Genomic DNA, 7,859 nt, shown 5'->3' with positions numbered 1-7,859 from the left:
GAGGCAGTATCACTACGGAAGTAGGATTGCCCAACCTTCCTTCCGAGGAGTGGCTGGTGGGTTTGAACCGCCAGCCGTCTGGTTAGCAGGCAAGTGACTTAGCCACTATGCTACCAGAGCTCCTGCTTGATAATTAGACCATTGTAAATAAACAAAATTTCATTCTGAGGCTTAAAAGAGAAAGGAAATCATAGTCTCAGAAAAGAAACTAGTCTTTAGGGCTAATAGCTACTTGAGTCACTGCCTCCTCTATCCTGAGACCAGAACTAAATGCTGCCTGGCTACCACCACCGACCGCAGGGCCACAATAGATGGTCAGGGATCAATGGGAGAAAAATGCGGAACAGAACTCAAATTCTGAAGAAGTCCAGACCACTAGAGACTAGAGGACTTCCTTAGACTATGCCCTGAGATACTTTTTAAACTGTGCCAAGGGAAAAAAAGACCACAGATTCAAATGTGTTCCATTTTTTAATTTTGTTAGGTGCTGTCAAGTTGATTCCAACTCATAGCAACAACATGTACAACAGAATGAAACATTGCCCAGTCGTAGGTCATCCTCACAATTCTTGCTAAACTTGAGCCCATCCTTGCAGCCAATATGTCAATCCACTTTGTTGAGGGCCTTCCCCTTTTTTTGTCAACCCTCTACTTCACCAAGCATGATATCCTTCTCTAGAGACTGGTCCCTTCTGACAACATAACCAATGTAGGTGAGACAAAGTCTGGCCATTCTTGCTTCCAAGGAACATTCTGGCTGCACTTCTTCCAGGACAGATGTGTTTGTTCTCAGAGCCTTTTATTAAGCCAAAGACAAAGACAATCATCCAGGATAAGGGAAACCATCAGCATGTACACAGCGCAAGAAGCTGAGTGGGGCCCACTGACTCACAGTCATGGTGTTCCTTTTATTTGATAGAGTTGTTGTTGTTGTTGTGTTATGCGCCGCTGAGTCGGACCCAACTCATAGCGACCCCTCCTTGGGTTTCCGGAGTGGCTGGTGGGTTTAACCGCCAGCCTTCTGGTTAGCAGTCAAATGCCTTAGGCACTACGCCACCAGAGCTCCCATTTGAGAGAATAGAAAGGAAATTAGCAGAAGATCATGACTGGTGGCTGGTGGGTTCATCACTGTCACGGGCAGGACAGCAGAAGCTGGGAAAGGACCATGACTGGGAAATGTACACAATTACAGATTTCAAATGGTTGGTTACAGGATTGGGCTTGGGCTTGACCACCTGGCTGTGTGGTGGTCCAGATATGACTCATGACCATGCAGCCTGAGTCATAGCCACAAGGTGGCTACAAGACTATACCTTTAATTTTAATTAGATAACATGTAGCTATTTTCAATAAATCATTAAGGACACAACCAGGCAAGGTCCCTAGTTCTTTGAGAGAGCATAATCTACTTTCAACCACGCTCTTCCTGAGGTCAAACTGCCCCCCCACCCACACACACACATGTTTATCCTGGATTTATCTGAGCATAGCCACAATGTTGATTTAAAGGTCAGAGGAACTCAAATGGTGCTTGAACTTATTTCAAGACTCAAACTGGAGTTAGGGCTCCCACCGTAGACTGCAGACTTTTATCAAACAAACACAACAACAAACGCAACGCACTGGCATCAAGTCGGATCTGACTCATAGTGACCTCCTTGGGTTTCTGAGGTGGTATCACTACGGAAGTAGATTGCCCAACCTTCCTTCCAAGGAGCGGCTTGTGGGTTTGAACCACCAGCCTTCTAAAATACCAACATGTGCTATTTCCTCAACAAAAAACTCCAAACTCACTACCATGGAGTCTATTTTGACTCATAGTGAAACCCCTTTGGGTTTCCAAGTCTGTATATCTTTATGGAAATAGATTCCCTCATCTTCCTCCCACAGAGTATCTGGTGGATTTGCACCACTGACCTTCTGATTAGCAGCTAAATGCTTACCCATTTGCCACGAGAGTTCCCTCTACTTCAACAAAGATGGCATCAACTAACAGAGGCCAGTCACATTTTGGGACCTCAGAAGTCAAGAAGGGGAGCTGGAACCCAAAGCCATTGGTGTATCAGATTTTGGTCCCCAAATCCCTGGGAATTCCGAGAAGGAGATTGTAAATTTTGTACCAGAAGAAAGAAAGAAAAAGCATAGAAAAAAAATTTTTATTTAAGCCCACCAAAACGCAAACTCATTGCCATCAAGTCAATTCCAACTCATAGCGACCACCACTGGATTTCCAAGGCTATAAATCTTTATGGATGCAAACCACCTCCTCTTTCTTTTTCAGGACAGCTAGTGGATTTGAACCACCAACTTTTTAGGTTAGCAGCCAAATGTCTTAACCACCACACCACCAGAGCTCCTTTCATTTAACCCCACAAGTATGTTTATATATCATTCTCTGGACAGGACTGCATTTTGTTATTGTTATAATGTTGATGAGCACTGGTGGTGCATTGGTAAGCCCTCAACTGCTTCCAAAAGGTCAATAGTTCAAATCTATCAGCAGCTCTGTGTGAGAAAGACGTGTGGCAGTTTGCTCCAGTAAAATCTTGGTATTCTTTCCCCCTCCTCCTCTTTTGCGAGCTCTGATAGCGTAGTGCCTAAGGCACTTGACTGCTAATCAGGAGGCTGGTGGGTATCACCAGCCACTCCTTGGATGGAAGATGGTGCAATCTACTTCCGTAATGATACTGCCTCCTGCCTCGGAAACCCAAGGAGGGGTCGGGTCCGACTCCACGGCACATAACAACACAACAACAACCTCCTTTTTTTATATCTTAGTTTCTGAATTTTCTCTTGCTCTCTGCTTTCTGGCATTACTGTCCCTTCAGTTTTATTGTAAAATGTTTTAGATCCTCTTTGGAAGTTGTTAGGGGGTTTCAATCAGGGAAAATTGTAAGTCACAGATTTGTTTATAATCCAGCTGATAGAAAGCAGCTGATTGGCTGAAGTAAAGCTTTAAAAGACATTCTTTTTATTGTTGTTATTGAAAAGATACACAGTGGAACATTCCCCAACTCAACAACTTCTGCGTGTACAGATCAACACCACGGACCACATCCTTCACATCATGCAGCCATCCTCACCCACCTTTTCCACTGTTACCATCATCTCACTGTCTCCTACATTTCCCATCTAACCTTTCGAGTTGCTGCTGTCAGTTTGATCTCATATCGGTAGTTCTTTAGTAGAGCCCAAGCTCAGAGCACACACTCTGAAAGACACGCACTTCCTCGTGCAGTGTCTGATTGAGTCCCGAAGCAAGTGTCATGTGAATGCACAAGAAACACTACAGAGAGAGCCCTTGCTTTGCAGTCTGGCTAAGCTGGGCTCAAGATAGTCAACCTCTCTGAACTTCCTTTCTCCCTATAGCAATGGACAGAACACACGCACACCTTTAGGGTTGCTGTAAAATTAAAAAAAAAAAAAAAAAAACTCACCGCCGTCCAGTCGATCTCAACTCATAGCGACCCCTCCTTGGGTTTCCAAGGTGGTATCTCTATGGAAGCAGATTGCCCAATCTTCCTTCGCAGGAGTGGCTGGTGGGTTTGAACCGCCAATCTTCTGGTTAGCAGTCAAGTGCCTTAGGCACTATGCCACCACAGCTCCTGTAAAAGTAAACATAAAGATATTTTAAAGTAAAATGAAAGATTATAACAATTAACTATAATAGTTTGTCCATAAATTGTAATTGTTTTTATTACATATTTATATAATATACACATTGTTTAACAACCTAGCTGTGCAGCTTGAAACTACTGAACATTGATGAGGTCTTCCTCTCCCCATCTGTCATGAACCTTGCCCAAGAAGGGGTCTGTAACAGTGGTCCCTGCACCTAGAACGAAAGGTGCCAGGCTCTTCGATGTAAAACACAATAAGCACTATGTGAACACAATGGGGATAATGAACCCTGATTTCTGCAGTACTAATCAACTTTTCATCTGAGCCTACTGATTGTTATCAGACTTTCTCTTCTCTCTTCGAGTTCCGGTCTTTAACATTCACAAAGAGAATGTAATGAGGCAATCACCAGCAAGGCAATAGCTATTTCAAATGTAAATCAACAAGCAAGTTCAGCCCAGGGGCCGCTTCTGTTTAGACTTCACTGAAGAGCTCTGCTAAGTCAGGGAGCAGGATGGGGCTCTAGTGGCAGAGGGAATACCACAGTTCCTAGGGCCCCAGGAACCTTATTCTAGCTCAGGGTGACAGCCTGCTCACAGGGCAACCGTGTAGGTCAGCAACTGTTAACAGCTCCTAGATTTTAGTCAAGAAATCAACCTTTCTTCTTTGAATACAAGCTCTTCCTCCAGATGGATGGGCTTGGAAAACAACGGAAAATGACATAAAAGATTCACTCGCAAGAGCGAGTCCGATTCCTAGGGAAACCAGAATAACTGTTTTTGTTTTTTTTTTTTTTCCCCTAGTGGCTCACTGAAAAGGCAATTAACCTAGAGCTGGTGAGGAAGTCAGTTCTGATGACATTGGGTTGATGGGTCTCCTTAAGACTGAATTCTCAGGCTTAATGTCTACTAGGGAAAAAGAGACCTCAGACTCCAATCCAAAAACCAAACTCATTGCCATTGAGTTAGATCCAACTCGTAATGACCCCTCCTGTAGATCACCCAATCTTCTTTCCGAGGAGTGGCTGGTGGGTTTGAACCACCAGCCGTCTGGTTAGCAGGCAAGTGTCTTAGCCACTATGCTACCAGAGCTCCTCTCTCAGACTCCAATAGACACGCTTTTATTAAGCCTTGGACAGGACAAAGACAATCATCCAGGATGAAGGAAACCATCAGCATGTGCACAGACAGTAGCCCAATGGAGTCCACTGAGTCACGGCCATGGGGCTAATTATACAAGATTGAAAACAAAGAAAATCATCACAAAATCATGATTGGTGGTGGATCAATTCATCACTGTTACAGGCAGGACTACAGAAGCCAAGAAGGGACCATGACTGGGATGCATAAGGAACTGAAGATCAACAAAGGTTACAGGATTAGTCTGGGACTTGGCCACCCGGTTATGTGGTGGTCTGGACAAGACTCATGACCATGTGGCCTGAGTCATAGGCCCAAGGTGGCCACAAGACAATACCAGTACCCCAAACTTAATTTACATTAGGAAAGGACACACCCAGGCAAGTTTCCTAGCTCATACATAGTATGACCTCATTCTTCCTAAAGGCAAACTGCCCCTCCCTAGGTTTGTCCTGGAACTTGTCCATGCATAGCCACAATGTTGGTTGGGGTAATGCCTAAGGCACTTGACTCCTAACCAGAAGGTTGGCAGTTCAGACACACCAGCCTCTCCTGGGAAGGAAGATCGGGACATCTACTTCCATAATAATACTGCCTCGGAAACCCAAGGCAGGGTCACTATGAGTCAGAGATGACTTGATGGCATATAACAACAACAACAACAACAATGTTGGTTGAATGGTCAGAAAGAACCTAAATGACCTCTGAACTTATGTCAAGACTCAAAATGGAGTTAGGATCCCACTGTGGACTATAGCTCTCCACAAATCAAGTGCTTCAGAATTTAAGCTCTAATACAAATTTGCACATGACCAAAATTTAACACTATCATCACCATCCTCTCTTAGCAATTCAATCTGGCCATACCTTTGTTATCTCGCCTGGTCCAGCCTTTTTTGCAGAATTGCTTATGTATTTTGTGAATCCTCCAGACTCCCGTTTTCTAGTCTGCTCACTGGCAGCTTTTGGGTCATTTCATTCCAAACTACATTTCCAGTAATCCAAGCTAAATGAAATTTAGTGACGGTTGCACAACTGTGTGATTATACTAAAATTCACTGAATTGTATACTTCAAATGGGTGAATTGTATGTTATGTGAATTATATTTCAATAAGGCTAGTAAAAAACCAACCAACCTCAGGAAACAAGAAAGGAAAGCCAAAGTGCAAAACCAGTATTTACCACAGTATTTGTCGCCAATTGTGAAACAAAATGTCAGAGGGGATAGAAAATTAAGCAATAAAACAGTATTGTGCTGGGTGAAATCCAGGCTCTGCTTGGGGTGACTCACTGTAGCCAATAAACAAGAGGCTGAAGTGGGAGAACAGAAAGGCACTTTCGTATATTTGGCCAAAGAAGGGAACAGCAAGAGCTAGAGCCTCCGAAAATGCTCCAGGGAAGGCTCCTTCAAGCTTCCCTTACATACAGTTCACAAAGCAGGAAGTCATACAAAATCATGGGTATACATATTTCTGCATTCTACACAGGCACAGTTAGGATTACATACTTCTCCATACGTCCCATGTATTAAAAAATGGCAGCTAAACTCCAGCCAGAGGCAGAGAGGTTAATATTCATGAGGCACTTAATGACCTGAAGGTCAGCCAGGATACTAAGAGGGCTGCCAAAACAACTCAGGCTAGTTTTGGCAGCCCTGGGAGGTTGGGGTCAACAAGATAAGGGGAGGAGGGTCAGCTCACTTAGGTGTACTCCTTATCTTGTAGGACCAGTGTGCTCTTAGTGTGTTTTCTGTCCTTTTTATTTAATTGGGCCAGTGGGTTACTCTGGTTCTAACTATCTGTGAGTAAAACTCAGAGTTGGCTATACATACCAAGAATAACCCCAAGAGGAGTACTCAGTAGTTTTACTTCTGAGTAGTATTGAATGCTGTAATTAACTTCCCAGCATTCTTTTCAGCTAGGATGGATGATCTGCCACTAGGCCAGTGGTTCTCAAGCTTGGTTTCACCTAGAATCAATCCAATTCCCAAAGTGTGGAAATGGGTCCAATCCTCGCCATCCCATTCCTCCAGGCCATCCTCATTGCCAGCTGCCCACAAGGCACTCTCTCTCAGCCCCAACCACCCAGACCTAGCTCAGAGCTCAGACGTTAGAGGACACCTTCTTTTAGACTGCCCAGTAGGCAAATGTGAGCCCCTGCTAGCTCTCACTGCCCCTGTGTGTTCATTAATTTGCTGGAACGACACACAATTCATGGATAGCATACTATACTGAAGGAACTCTGGTGGCACTGTGCCTAAGGCATTTAACTGCTAACCAGAAGACTGGCAGTTCAAACCCGCCAGCTACTGTGCTGAAGGAAGATGAGGCAATCAACTTCCATAAAGATTTATTGCCTTGGAAATCCAATGGGGGTTGCTATAAGTCAGAATTGACTTGAGGGCAGTAGGTTTGAGTTTATACCATATTTGGAGCTTCAGTGGTGTAATGGTCAAAGCATTTGGCTGCTAACCAAAAGGTCAGTGGTTCCAACCCAGCAGCTGCTCCAAGAGAGCAAGATGTGGCAGTCTGCTTCCACAGAGCTTTACAGCCTTGAAAACCCTATGGAGCATGTCTGCTCTGTCCTGTAGGGTCACTGTGAATCAGAATCAACTCTTTTGCAGTAGATTGGGTTTGGTTTACACCATACTTAAAGAAGCTCTTGCCATGGAGTTGATTTCCAACTCTTAGCAACCCCCACAGGGTTTCCAAGGCTATAAATATTTACAGAAGCAGACTGCCTTATCTTTCTCCCAAGGAGCACTGGTAGGTTCCAATGTCGATTTTTTTGTTAGCAGATGAGTGTTTAACCACTGTGCCACCAGAGCTCCTTCCATCCCTGTCAAGGATTGTCAGTTTGAAAAGAAGTTTTGAGTCTGTAGGAAGTTGTTGTCAGACTGGGAGAGAGACAAATGCCAACCGTATTTAGAAGCAGAATCTTTGATGTGAAAAAATTGTGAAATTTTCAATATAGATTAGTAAATAAGCATGAGTAAATCCACTCTAGGAGCTCTGGTAGTGTAGTGCCTAAGGCACTTGACTGCTAACCAGAAGGCTGGAGGTTCAAACCCACCAGCCACTCCTCAGAAGGAAGGTTGG

The sequence above is a fragment of the Orycteropus afer genome, unplaced genomic scaffold (assembly GCF_000298275.1).
Source record: "Orycteropus afer afer isolate SDZICR_OR568_19922 unplaced genomic scaffold, OryAfe1.0 scaffold00061, whole genome shotgun sequence".
NCBI classification, from domain to species: Eukaryota; Metazoa; Chordata; class Mammalia; order Tubulidentata; family Orycteropodidae; genus Orycteropus; species Orycteropus afer.
The sequence above is the reverse complement of the archived record's forward strand: the minus strand, read 5'-3'. Positions refer to the sequence as shown.